This window comes from Podarcis melisellensis, assembly GCF_964234715.1.
Source record: "Podarcis melisellensis genome assembly, chromosome: W".
NCBI lineage: Eukaryota > Metazoa > Chordata > Lepidosauria > Squamata > Lacertidae > Podarcis > Podarcis melisellensis.
Window position 1 is genome coordinate 25,049,465 of NC_138535.1, and position 14,243 is coordinate 25,063,707.

A 14,243-nucleotide genomic window follows, 5' to 3' on the forward strand; every position below is an offset into this window, starting at 1 on the left:
CGAGTCTCAGAGAGCCGCTTTGCTAGGGATAGACAGACAATGGTTGGGAACACTTGGGTTCTTCTGAGCCGCTCTAAGGAAGACCGTATGCTGGATGTCCCACCCGCTGCGCTCCACCAAGGTGCCACTATACTCACAGCAGGAGCTCGTAAGAGCGAGTCGGTAGCTAAGATATAAATCAATTGGGACGTTTGGAACCTGCACACCCCAAAACTGGTACTGGATTCCAGCCCACACCCATCCTTTCAATGGTACCCTCCCCCTCAGCTCACCTGGTGGCAGGCATTCTTGAAGAGGTGGTCCACCAAAAGCCAGATCTCCTTGGCCGCTCAGTGGAGTCATCACCATCCTGGGGTACGATATCCAGAAACTGCTTCTCCTGGAGGTCCAATGACAAGGGGGACTGGCATGAGAGCCTGACAGAATGTGTGCCTGTATGCATTCTTTCCTTGCTCCAGCTGGGTGGACAAGTCTTGCCCTCTGAGGCCAGAACTAGGGCTGGGCGATAGCTGGCTTTCAACACGGTGATATATCACTAGCTAAACATTGCAATACACCAATATATCACGATGTCTGAAATAAGATGGAGCTATGTAGAGGCATTGGCTGGCTTCACGGTTTCCCCCGCATTGTGATTTCGGCTGCCCCCTGCAGGAGGGCAGGGGAAAGCTGAACCGGCAGAGTCCACAGGGGCTGCAGGAATCTAAAGAAGCATTGTCTGGCTTCACAGTTTCCCCCCACATGGTGTTTTTTGCATAGTACACACACACACATCATGATTCGCAATATATTGCCAGGTCAGAAATTATGAAACCAGTCTCACTATCTAGACTTCAAGCTGATTTGAAAATATATCGCCCGGCCCTAGCCACAGCAAGCATCTCAAGTGGGGAAACAAAAAACTAATTGCTCGCACCCCAAATCCAAGCTCCCCCTCCCCCTATTAATATGCAGCTAGTAATCCTCCCACTCCGGATGTGCAGTTCACCCAAAAGCTTACTGAATATGCAGCTGTGGACATGAGGTTTGGCTAACATTTTATTTAAATTGTTGGAACCTGCCCTGGGACCTTAGGGTGAAGGGCAGGAAATAAGTAACAAAAACAGCAACAGAACATGGATGGGCCTTCATAGGTTGATGGGCTGCAGCCCCAGCCAGCATGATGAGATGAGGGGGTCACATGTTCACCACCCCTTGTCTAGAGCACGTTGCAGAGGCAGGGGTAGAAACTGAGCAACAGCTGGAGCCCCAGCCCACGACTTTGTCTGGGCAATGCAGCACACAGCAGCTGGTGAACAATGCCTCCGGCCTCCTTCCCATCTTCCTCTCCAGGAATGTTCAGGGTGGTTATTTCTATCTCAAGCTACCACATTCAAGAGAAAGAGAAAGAGAGGAGGGGGGAGCAAGAGAGCTTTAGGAGCACAGCAGTGGCAAGCAGCCCATCACTGAAAGGAGTTGGCAAGGATGGAGAATTTGATCCCCTCATCCCCAGGGCAGCTGTTGATTAGGACCCAGTTCATCCCCCCTCCCCCCCCCCGCCAATACTCCCCGCCCCTGTTGAGAGAGAGAGAGAGAGAGAGAGAGAGAGAGAGAGAGAGAGAGAGAGTATTGGTGTGGGGAATGACACATGCTGTATCAGAGTCTTAGTGCAAGAGTAGCTGGTGCATGCTAAAGAACACAGGAGCCTTGCTGGGTTAGATCAGCATTCTGTTCCCACAATGGCCAACCACATGCCCTTGGGAGTCCATAGGGACACGGGGACAAGAGCACTCTGTCCATCATGTTCCCCAGAAACTGGTAATCAAAAGCATGTGGTTTGTGATAATAGTGGCAAGAAATAGCCCTGACCGGAGCCACTGATCAACATATCCTCCATGATTCTAAATGTCTACAGCTGTCCAAATTGACAGTCACCACGGTCTCCTTGTGGCTAGGATAATACACCCAAGTTGATCTGATTTCGAGAGGAGTGACATTTCCCTGAGCCACCCCAAAGCAGCCACTACCGCTTCCCAAATGCCAGTGCTCAGGTGGTGAGAGTAAGCCAGAGTGGCACAGCCTGTGCAGCAGTTGCTGAGCACAGAGACAAGGAGAAAACTGGCTCTTGGGGCCAGAGGGGGCTGGCACCTGCATCATGAGACTGGGCTTTCTGCCTCCCGTGCTGCCAATCGCAAGCGGACCCAGAGTCAAGCAGCGATGGCAAATTCTGGTTTCGTCTCCGTTCTCCTCTGCCGAGTTCTACAAGGGCCACGTTGAGACTAGGGGAGAGACCAAAGCAGAGAGCTAGAGCCACCACCTGGACTGGATTTGAGTCAGAAGGCAGGCAGGTGTGGGTACCTGAGAGGAAAGTCCGGTTGGTGGGGTAGTGCCTGGTTTGCCCTAAGGGACCAGCTGCCACTGCATGGAGCAGCTGCTGATCGTTGACAAGGGCAACTCCATTTACGTGCCTTCGAGGCACATGCACACTGCCGCAAAGCTGGAAGGGGCACTGGAAGGGGCAAAAATGTCGTCCCCCCCCCCCCAAGAGCACAAAAGCGTCAAAGCGGCATGGAAACAGCATCTCGACTCCCTCCCAGGAGCTTTGGCACCGACCTTTCAGACCTGTGGAGAGTTGGAGCAAGGAGTTTTGCAGGGAGGCTGCTGGTTTTCAAAAGGCCTTTCAAAAGGGCTTCCGGGAGTTTAGAGGGTGTTTGCAGGCTTTTCCAATGCTGCCCCCAATATACGCAATTTCATTTAAACGCACGGCACCTCGGAACGCAACCCCCGTGTAAACCTGCTTTGAGCCCGCTACAAGAACATCTAGAGGATAGCAAACCAACTGTTACCTTTTCTAGGAAGCCGTCTTCTCCCTGAGATCAGAGGAGGAAGGCAAGAGCAACAGACAACCAAGGGTGTTAATGGCACAGGCCCTGAGAAGAGAAAGAAACAGCCCGTTGGCTGAACAGAATCTGGGCAGATGGCAGGGAAATGCACATGGTTCAGTGGCCCTGCGAAAGGGCAGGTGGGAGGACCAGAACCTGGGATGACTCAGTCAAGGCAAACAAAGGGCATGAACAGCACACAGGAAGCGGATGCACAGCTACAGAAGCTGAAGCTGAATGCAGCGGAGGACCCCCAGCCCCCACATTGCTGAGTGGAAGAGCAGCTGTTTTCCAAGCAGGCAAGCAGAGTGGGAAGGGTAGACATCCAGCACATGAACCTGCCAGGTAAATCAACCCCTTTCCCTACCAGGTCAATAAGTCTGGTGACGGGAACTCCGCCAAGCGGCTGCCTCATCCAGCACAAGGCTTCCAAGGAGGTCCCGAAGCAGCTTGGTAGGTAGCTCCCACCGATGATGAGGAAATAGTCCTTGCCAGGGTCAAGGTGAAGGACAAAGATAGCCTCAATCTTCTCTTCCTTGCTGACGTACACATCCAGGGAAATGTCCACCGTCTCACCTAAAACGGGAGGAGGTCAGGTAGATACACTCTTGGGCACAGCCAAGTTGGCTTGTCTGTAAATTAAAAGTGAAGACGGTGAAGAATTGAACAGAAGGACACAATAGGAGGCTGCTGGATCAGGCCAACGGCCCATCTAGTACAGCATCCTGTTCTCACAGGTGTATGGGGCAAACCTTAACTTCAAGAATTAGGAGAAGAAGCGACTCAGTTCCCACCCCCACCCCACTTTCCTCTCTAGTCCTCCAAAGCAGCAGCTGCACAGAAGATGGTGACAGGATACTGGGGGGTGAGAGAAAGTGATCCTAACAAAAGAATATCAAAAGGGAAAGGATTTTTGCGCCCCCAATGTAACTTTCTTTTTTAGTTTACATTTCATTGAGTTTTTAAATGTTTGGCTAGTTCTATATGTTCCCCAAGATATTTTTGTGCCTCCACAACATAAAAATACGATTATTTTTTTAAAAAAGTAATTTTTGGACGGACTGCTCTCACTGGTTCCCTGCGATGCCAAAAGGTGTTTGGGGACCCTCCAGCATTGCTTGGCTTCAATTCATTTGTCTGTGTGTCTTTGTTTAAAGCTGGTCACACACACTTTTACACTTTGGGCTCAGCTGCTTTGACGTGTGGCCCTTGGAGGCTTGAGCATGGGGCAATGCAGCCCACAAATGTTAAGCCTCCCCTGCTCTACCAAACTCCCAAGGTTTGAGGGAGGAGGGTTGGGAAGAGGAGGGGAAAAGGAAGGCCTTCCCTAGATGAGCCTTGGGGTCCCTTTCCAACTCTACAGTTCTCTGATTCCAGAGAGAGACGCGCAGGGCTCCAAGTATCCCTCGCAGGGCTCAGCGCGAAGCCATGGCTTCCAATACTGGCTGTCACTGAGCTTGGGGATAAAGGAGAAGTGGAGGGTGACCTGCCCGTTGTTTGTGATCTGGAACCTCTCCTTCTGCAGCTGCCGGAACTTCACATTCTCAAACGGAAACTGCAGAGCAAAACGGGGGGGGGGGGGGAGGAAAGAGAGTGTTTGCCTTCAGCAGAGGCAAGGAAACATGCTCCAGGGGGAAGTTTGTCCTTGGCCCCGGCCTCTCATTTAGGGGACTGCACATGCAACAGGTCCACGTGGGGCTCTCCAGATATTGCTGCACTTGCCACTGGCCATGTTGGCTGGGGATGATGGGAGTTGTAGTCCAGCATCTGGAGGGCACCACGCTGGCGACCCCTGGAGTCTTTGCCTGCAAGGAAGAGGAAGAGGCTGCCACTCAGTGGAAGGGCATCTGCCTTGCATGCAAAGGTCCCAGGTTCTATCCCCAGCATCTTCAGGTAGGGCTGGGAGAGATCCCCCGGAAATCCTGGGGAACCGCTCAAGACTGAGCTAGATGGGCCAAGGCCTTCTTTCCCCCCTGGTCTTTTTGCAGCAAACCCTCTTTAAGGGGTTGGAGAGGATCCTATTCGTCCTTACCTCCCTCCAGGGAGGGAGGGAAGGAATTCGTTCTCCATCCTGTCCATCAACTGAACAATATCCTCAATCACTTTCCGGTACCGTCGGTCATCCACAACCTTCACCTATCGGGGGGGGGGGGGCAGAGCACATTTGTTGGGGCTATGGACTAAAAAGGGGGGGCATGAGTTAAGAGCAATAAGGCCTGATGCACCCCCTGTTCCCAGCCCTGAAAGAGGCAAGTACTGTAACTCTGAGAGCTTCCCCAGGATGGCAGCGGCTGTGACTTCCAGAGCCAATGGGCTGAAGCCCAATGCTCCAAGCCAAGTACCACAGAAGCTCCATTGCATGAATGGAGCCAACGGTTAAGGTATACAGTTCAGCCCATGTGGTCTGCCATGCCTGCAGGAGCAGCGTGTACTCAGAACAGTGGAGAATGGAAGCCTAGGGATTTAACAGAGCCAAAACCTGCCCACTCCTTGCACCGGAAGTCATTGGCCAAGGAGGAGCTCTGTGGAAAGGGGCCTGGTTGTTGGTCAGGGCCTGCCCAGATTCGAGGAGGTGCCACATAGCAGGCAACTAAAAAGCCTGAATAGACGATAGCCCTGGCCAGGGCAGGTGTTACCCTGTGAGGAAGAGGGAGCTGGCGGGCTTGTGGTCGCTCCTTTTCAATTCCATGTGGCTTCGGTAGCTGAGCTGATTCACGCTGCCTCCTCGCCAGAGGATTGGCTCACACCATGCTGGCACACGGCACTTCCCACTGCAAGGAGACAGTTGGACTGGCTGAGGCAACACACAAGGCTCACACAGTCAAACTTTGGCTCCACACACGGCCTGTGATCTTGACCACGGTCAAGAGCTGGAGATGATGGGGCTTGGGAGTCCAACTTCTGAAGGGGCGGACCTTGCAGGTGTGCACGCATTTTGCCTCATGGAGAGAGTTGTCAGGAAATCAAAAGCTGCCTTCTACCAGGTCAGAATGATTTTCTGACCTCCCCCAGTTTGGATTCCTACATTGCAAGGGATTGGACGAGATGACCCTCGTGATCCCTTCCAACCCCACAATTCATTAATTAAGTCTCCTCTGGCTGGCAGCAGCTCTCTGTGGCCCAATCCTTTTTCAGGTGGAGGTGCCTTTCAACTTGAGACTCTGCATACAAAGCATATGGCACACCACCAAATGATGATCCTTCCCCAAAACAAGGGGCCCCGTTATTCTTGTTCAGACACTATTTTTTCAGTGATCCAAAAGACCCTTTCTGGCACCTGAAATGCTGCCCAAAGGAGCCTGCCGTTTTCCGGCTTCGTCACTACATGTTCCGCCTGTCCTTTTGATTTCCCCATTACCACAGCAAGAGCAATGAAACTAGCAGGCCTAGGTGGCTTCTGACAGTTGTCAAGAACCACAAGAATATGCCACATCCTGGATGGTGAGGCTCAATGGCTACTAGCCATAATGGCCAGAGAACATACTCCACCAAGAGAAGCAGTATGGCTTGGAGGAGGGGAGCGTGCTGTTGCACCCAGGTCCTGTTTGTGGGCTCCCCGAGAGGCATCTCATTGGCCAATGTGAGAACAGGATGCTGGGCCAGATGGACCAATGGCCTGATCCAGCAGGGCTGCTCTCATGCTCTTATGCCCTGGCAGACTCATCTTGAGAGAGCACCAAGTCTCATTCCCAGACTTCCTTGACACAAACAGGATTCTCTGCTTAAACACGCCATGAAACAGGATGCTGATTATCAGGACAAATGTGGGGGAAAGGCTGCTTGTGGAAAAGGAGCCAAAGCATTTCCAGAGACTTTGAGCAGGGATGGCTTGAGGAAGACAACATATCACAGCCTTGCATTTCACAACTCGCCTAGCAGCCTTTGGCAACCGGGAATTCCATGCAAGCAAAGTGAGCAGGTGAAGGAGAGCTGGATCTCTCTCTTCCTCCGTGGCTTGGTGTCCATTCTGGCTGCAGAGGAAAGGAAGTCCGTCCAGCCCTCAACTCTAGCCCTCCTCCAACAGCTTGCTTAGCAGAAAGCCATGTTTAAAATATATGTTTTACTAGCCTGCTCAGGAGGATGGAAAGGCAGGACACTACTAGCATCTCAGCAGACTAGGAAAAACAAACAAGCCTTGCAGAAGAATGATTGAGAGGACTTACTTACAAAGGCTCAACTATCAAGCAGGATCTGTTTTAGAGTCGAATTTGTACGTCGGGATGAACTTGATCTCTCCCTCTGTGAAATCAGCAAAAGCTGTCTTTTGGGTACGCTGAATGTTTAGCTAAAGCCAAAAAGAAATCGCTTATCAGCAGAGAAGCAGAAGACCCCCTGTTGCCTGACAATGGAGTCTATTAACAGCCACTGTTGTGCTGGAAGACCAAGGTGAAGTACTAGTAGGTTAAAGGTAAAGGTAAAAGGACCCCTGACCATTAGGTCCAGTCGTGACCGACTGGGGTTGCGGCGCTCATCTCGCGTTATTGGCCGAGGGAGCCGGCGTACAGCTTCCGGGTCATGTGGCCAGCATGACTAAGCCGCTTCTGGTGAACCAGAACAGCACACAGAAACAGCGTTTACCTTCCCGCCAGAGCGGTACCTATTGATCTACTTGCACTTGGACGTACTTTCAAACTGCTAGGTTGGCAGGAGCAGGGACAGAGCAAGGGGAGCTCACCCCGTCGCGGGGATTCGAACCGCTGACCTTCTGATCGGCAAGCCCTAGGCTCTGTGGTTTAACCCACAGCGCCACCCGCGTCCCTACTAGTAGGTTAGCCAAGTGCAAAAAAGGGGTATACCTGCTGAGATCCTATCTTATACCCAATTCTTAAAGGTACAGGATGCTTGTGCATTTTTGCCCCATGTCATCTTAAATTACTTTGCTGCATCACACGACAGGAAAATCCTCTAACTCAGGAGTAGCAGACACGTGGCCCTCACAATGCTGCAGAACTACAATTCCCATCATCCCTGATTACTGGCCATGATGGCTGGAGCCAACAGGAACTGCAGCTCAGTAACATCCGGCAGACCACAGGTTAGCTATACCTCCAATAGACAATCTTATATGTACCAATAATCCATACAAACTGTTAACAACCACCAGAATACACCCCCGACACTATGAGCAACTGCAAAACCACCCTTTTGCATCCTACGTTGGCTCCCAGGACGTTTCTGAGCACAATTCTCAGTGTTGGCGCCAACCTTTAAAGCCCTAAATGGCCTCAGCCCTGAAAGAGTGTCTCCATCCCCATTGTTCAGCCCAGGCATCAGGGTCCAGCACCGAGGGCCTTCTGGCCTTTTCCTCACTGTGAGAAGCGAAGTTACAGGGAACCAGGCAGAGGGCCTTCTGAGTAGTGGCACCTGCCCTGTGGGACACCCTCCCGTCAGATGTCAAGGAGATAAGTAACTATACAGCCTTTAGGGAAGTTTTTAATGTTTTATGATGGTTTTGCATATGTTGGAAGTCCCCCCCTTGCCTTCCTTGCAGCATCCTTCTCAAAGGGCTAAGGCACGACTACGCTCACAGAGTTTAAATCCACCGTAAGGTGCAGCAATCAGGCCTGTTTCAACACAAAATACCAATGCTCCTTATGCCAAGTGGGAGAAAGGTCGTCAACATGATGAACACACAAACCTTGGAGAGAAAAATGTAAAACAAAAAGCACCAGCAATTTAATTGGACTTAATGGAAGTCTCTGCTGATAAGAACATGTGAGCAACGCAGATTTTCCAGACAGATGCAAAACCTAGAGCAGGAAACCTTAGACCTTTCGATATTGCTGGACAGCAGCTATGCTGGGGCTGATGGGAGTCCAACAACATCTGGAGCGTGTGCTGAGCTAGGAAAGCCCTCTAACTGGGAAACGGCAGAGCAGTCCTACTTATTCCAAGGCAACCCTCCAACTTAATTGGGACTTGCTTCTAATTCAGGTTGCACAAACCGGCAACCTTAAAAAGCATTTGTAGAAGTCGCAGTCATCCTATGTTATAGCTACACTTTGCTCCTAACTGCCTGAAAGTGGTTTCTCTAGCCTAGGCTGGGGTATCCCAGACAAAGGAAATAAACAGGGCAATATCCTAAACCACCACATATAACACAAAGATGTCTCTCACCTGGTCGTAGGTCAGAAGTCTCTGAAGCTCATTTTTAGTGATCAGATGACAATGCTGGAAAAAAGCAAAGCAACCACAGCTACAGGCTAGCTCACGGGGTCGGGGGTCGGGGGTCGGGAGGCAGCCTGCTGCCACTTCCTGCAATATGTAGTAAGACTGATAACTAGGATTGGGCAGTATGATCATATTAGGCTAGTGCTCTGTGAACTAGACTGGCTCTTGAACTGCTTCCAGGCCCAATTCAGAGCATCCCATTTGGCCTTTCAAGTGTTTCAAGGTTTGGGGAAAGGGTACCAGAAGAAGGCCCACTTATGTTTGCACTGCCTCTCCACTGACTAGAATCCCTTTCCCAGGGAACTCCTGCTCTTTCAAGCATGGCAGGGCCTTTTCAGTCATGGCACCCGACCTTTCAGAATAATCTCCCAAAGAGGTTCACCTGGCCCCTGCTTTGATGTCCTTTCAGCAAAGACTTTTAGAATTTCCCCTGGTTCTTGAATTCATGGGCAGGGCGCTTGTGGCCCTCCAAACCCTGCTGTAGTACACAGGAACATGGGAAGCGACCTTATATTGAGGCAGACCATTGACCCATCAAGCTCAGGACGGACTACATGGACTGGCAGCAGCTTTCAGGCAGAGATCATGCCCAGCCCTAGCTGCACACACTGGTGACTGAGCCGGGAACCTTCTCCATGCAAAATGGCCGCTCTGCTTTCGCGTTACTGCCCTTAACAAACTGCAACTCCCACCCCGATCACTGGAGAAGTTGCCCACATTTGCTATAATCTCATCTAATACATCTCTGCCACTCGGTTTATGTTGCTCTCTCCTGGCTGCTCTAGTAGAAACCTTAGTGGTGCAGCTGCAGCAGCAGGGATCGCCGACACTGCACCCTCCTGGTGTTGCTGAAGTGGAACTCTCATGAGCCCGTCAGCAAGGCCAATTCTTAGCAATTATGGGAATTTTGGTCAATCAACATTTGGAGAGCACAATGCTGCCTGCCATAAAGAAGGCTGATCACCGAAGAATTGATGCTTTTGAATTCTGGTGCCGGAGGAGACTCTTGAGAGTCCCAAGGACTGCAAGAAGATCAAACCTCTCCATTCTGAAGGAAATCAGCCCTGAGTGCTCACTGGAAGGACAGATCCTGAAGCTGAGGCTCCAAGACTTTGGCCACCTCATGAGTGGCCAATGGATCCAAACTACAAGAAAGAAGATTCCACCTAAACATTAGGAAGAACTTCCTGACAGTAAGAGCTGTTCGACAGTGGAATTTGCTGCCAAGGAGTGTGGTGGAGTCTCCTTCTTTGGAGGTCTTTAAGCAGAGGCTTGACAACCATATGTCAGGAGTGCTCTGATGGTCTTTCCTGCTTGGCAGGGGGTTGGACTCGATGGCCCTTGTGGTCTCTTCCAACTCTATGATTCTATGAGAAGAGAAGACTCCCTGGAAAAGACTCTGATGGATGAATGTATTGCCAAAAATGTTATTTTTGTTTCAGTCATTGCAAATTCTGGACAAGATGGACTGTTTCAAGAAGTGGCAGAAAGACATTTCTAGATTTGTCTGGCAGGGCAAGAAGCCCAGAATAAAATTTAAAATACTAACTGACGCAAAGGAAAGAGGTGGATTTGCCCTGCCAGACCTTAAACTTTACTATGAATCAGCAGCATTCTGCTGGTTGAGAGATTGGCTGCTTCTTGAGAACACAGACATTTTGGACTTAGAAGGTTTCAACAATGTTTTTGGGTGGCATGCATATTTGTGGTACGACAAGGTTAAAGCACATAAAGCATTTAAAAACCATATTGTCAGGAAAGCATTGTTTAATGTCTGGATAAGATACAAAGACTTACTGGAAAATAAAACCCCAAGGTGGTTGTCACCAATGGAAGCAAAGGCTCAGAAAAAACTCAATATGGAGGCCAAATGGCCGCAATATTGGGAAATATTGGAACAAGAAGGAGACAAATTGAAATTGCAGAGTTTTGAGAAATTAAAAGATAAAGTGCGAGACTGGCTTCATTATTACCAAATAAGAGAGGCCTATAATTTGGACAAAAAAAATGGCTTCCAGGTGGAAAAATCAAAATTGGAAACAGAACTGTTAGATCCCAAAACTAAGATACTTTCAAGAATGTATAACTTGCTGTTAAAATGGAATACGCAGGATGAAATGGTTAAATCTGCTATGATTAAATGGGCACAAGACATTGGTCATAACATTATGTTTGCTGACTGGGAACAATTGTGGACCACCGGTATGAAATTTATGGCATGGCATGTAATGCATTGAGAGAGAATATTATGAAAATGATATACAGGTGGTACATGACACCAGTCAAGCTTGCAAAAATATATCATTTGCCCGACAATAAATGTTGGAAATGTAAAGAAAATGAAGGTACATTCTTTCACCTTTGGTGGACGTGCCCAAAGATTAAGGCCTTCTGGGAGATGATCTATAATGAAATGAAAAAGGTATTTAAATATACCTTCCTGAAGAAACCAGAGGCCTTCCTCCTGGGCATAGTCGGCCAATTGGTGCCAAAGAAGGATAGAGCTTTTTTCATGTATGCAACAACAGCAGCAAGAATACTTATTGCAAAGTATTGGAAGACACAAGATTTACCCACCCTGGAAGAGTGGCAGATGAAGGTGATGGACTATATGGAATTGGCGGAAATGACTGGCAGAATCCGAGACCTGGGAGAAGAGTTGGTGGAAGAAGACTGGAAGAAATTTAAAGACTATTTGCAGAAACACTGTAAAATTAACGAATGTTAAAATGATGTTGGATTGAAAATAAGTGGCATTAGCAACAAAGTTATTAAGAATATGCAAAAATGAATTGATAATGGTTGGAAATAAAGAGTTATAATATGTTAAGATATAGAGATAAGACAATGAATGAGGGTAAGGATTTGCTGATTTGATTATGTAAAGGGGATACAAAAAGGGGAGGTGAGAGGAGGTCAAGGAAACAAGCAAATGAGTTTAAAGTTATAAAAAAACAGATTTGTTTTAATTTTTTTTCTTATTTTCTTTTTGTCTTTTGTCTTTTACATGTTGTATTTTTATTTTTATTTTTTCATGTATTTTTGTACTTATGTTTTTGTAAAACTTTAATAATTATTTCTTTAAAAAAGAGAAAAGACTCTGATGTTGGGAAAGATGGAGGGCACAAGGAGAAGGGGACGACAGAGGACGAGATGGTGGGACAGTGTTCTCGAAGCTACCAGCATGAGTTTGACCAAACTGCGGGAGGCAGTGGAAGACAGGAGGGCCTGGCGTGCTCTGGTCCAGGGGGTCACGAAGAGGCGGACACGACTAAACGACTAAACAACAACAAATGCTGCCTACCCTGAGCGACACACAGGCAGGAAAGTTACAGAAACGTGACTCAATTTGCTTCTCCAGATAGCGGAGACCAGCAAGTTACATCAGCCAAGGCTCTCTCCCTCCAAGCCCTCGAAACGCACTCGTGTTTCATGATTGTCAGCTGCGGCAGACCCTGGTCAGGGGGCAGGAAGCTCATCTGGGCACCGATATCCTTGTAATCCTGGTTTCGGCGCCCGAAGTCTTCCACGTGGGCAGCAAGGTGGGAATTGACCATGCAGAAGCTGGTATTGTTGCAGACAAGCCTCACGGCCACACACCCCTTGTTACCCTGCAGGGGCGGAGCAAAGATGGCTGTTAGTGAGCAAGCAGGAAAGAGGGGGAACTGGTTGGCAGAGATTAGAAAAACAGACAGACAGACAGACAGACAGACAGACAGACAGACAGAAAGATCGACGTAGGGAATTCCGCTGTCAGGGTCTACTCCCCATCTTCCCCATGATGCCTGTGGCCACTGTCTCCCTCATCACTTCCTTGATGCGGCTGAGCTGGTCCTTCCTGACAAAGATGAGCACCAGCTGCACCTAGAAGATGCAAGGTACTGGGATGTCTACCAGCTCTGTTCATTGCTTGCTGTCCTGGGCCGGCTGGATGCAGATAGGAGTGGCAGGTGGCACCAACTGGGGATCCCCCAAGGGAAGAAGGCTCAGAGCCAGGGAACTGGTGGGGGGTCGTCCGAGGGAGAAGAGGGAGCAGACTGTGAGCAAGAGGAGGTGTTGGAAACTGAAGAGGCAGGAGGGCAGGAAGATTCTGTGGCAAACAGCAGCCCAGAATCCGAGGCAGAAGTGGAGGCTGGAGGCGGGGGTCAAGAGGCAGAGATCAGGCAGGCTGCTGAAGAAGCCAGGGGGTCTCCCCATCCTGCTGCGATCAGCTCCCCTCCCTGCTGGTCTCCCAGAACACAGAGAAATTAAGAGGAGGGAGCAAAGACAGGCAAGGTGTCAGAGTCTCAGGATGCTTGGGAAGGACCAGGGGGAGGAGGAGACTTCAGAGAGTGGTGGGTGGGTAGCAACCTTCAGCCTTCACAACTACCTCACTGGGGCAAGACCTGTTGGGAAAGGTTTCTGTGATCACGAGGCCTGCACGGTTTGGGTTTCTTTGAATAAAGAATGTTGGCTTCTTTTGAATAAAACACCACTGACACCAGGTGTTTTTTCTTGCTGACCTCCTCCTCCTCCTCCTCCTCCTCCTCCTCACTCCAGCTCCTGACAGCTGTCTGGCTGCTGAAGAAATGGGTGGGGTTGGACTTACTTTCTTGTACTTGGATTTGGAACGCAAAGCCTTTTCCACAGCTGTCAGCCACTCTTGCTCCTTTGTCGAGTCCAAGTAGAAGAAAGCCTCTGTGCTCAGGTCCAGCTCCTGGAACCGAATGCCCAAGTGCCAAAGAGAAGGATGTGGAAGTGCAGGAATAGGACTCCAATCGGAACAGACGTGCTGGTCAAATATGCAAAGACAACAGGAGTGTGCAAGGGCAGGCAAGATCAGGACCAAGAACAAACAAGTAATACCAGCCACTTCTTCCTCAGCTTAGCTATTCGGGGCCCCAAAGGAGCTTTGCTAATGAAAGAAAAAAAGCTTTTCCCTTGTATTTTTTAAGATGTGTCAGCCAGCCTGATATCTAAGCACTATCCCAGTAGCCACAGGCAACCAGAAATTCTTGGAAGGCAAGTGAGTTGGTTGATCTCTCCATTCTTCCTTCACCTGGCAACCTGGTTTCCAGGCTGGCTTTCCGGGAGCAGAAAACCACCTCTCAGATCTGTTGTGCCAAGCTTGTTTGCTAGAAGATTACCCCGTAACACCCTTGTCCTCTTTGCAAACCTCCTAAAAGGCTAGCCTTCTGTGTTTCCATGCTGGCCATGAAGGAATGGGCATTC

The 14,243-nt window shown here is 49.6% G+C and overlaps 1 pseudogene across 1 annotated transcript in view; it reads right to left on the minus strand.

The window, feature by feature from the left end:
• Positions 1-263: 263 nt before the first annotated feature.
• LOC309361275 (inositol polyphosphate 5-phosphatase OCRL-like) overlaps positions 264-14,243 on the minus strand; it is a 32,499-nt pseudogene continuing 18,519 nt past the window's right edge. Inside the window, exons 4-14 of the transcript in view lie at positions 13,621-13,803; positions 12,797-12,896; positions 12,416-12,666; positions 8,979-9,032; positions 7,043-7,146; positions 5,498-5,632; positions 4,894-4,997; positions 4,251-4,416; positions 3,229-3,437; positions 2,826-2,849; positions 264-379 (exon numbers count right to left, since the gene is read on the minus strand). The product of the transcript in view is annotated as an inositol polyphosphate 5-phosphatase OCRL-like (transcript). The remainder of the gene's footprint in view (positions 380-2,825; positions 2,850-3,228; positions 3,438-4,250; positions 4,417-4,893; positions 4,998-5,497; positions 5,633-7,042; positions 7,147-8,978; positions 9,033-12,415; positions 12,667-12,796; positions 12,897-13,620; positions 13,804-14,243) is intronic.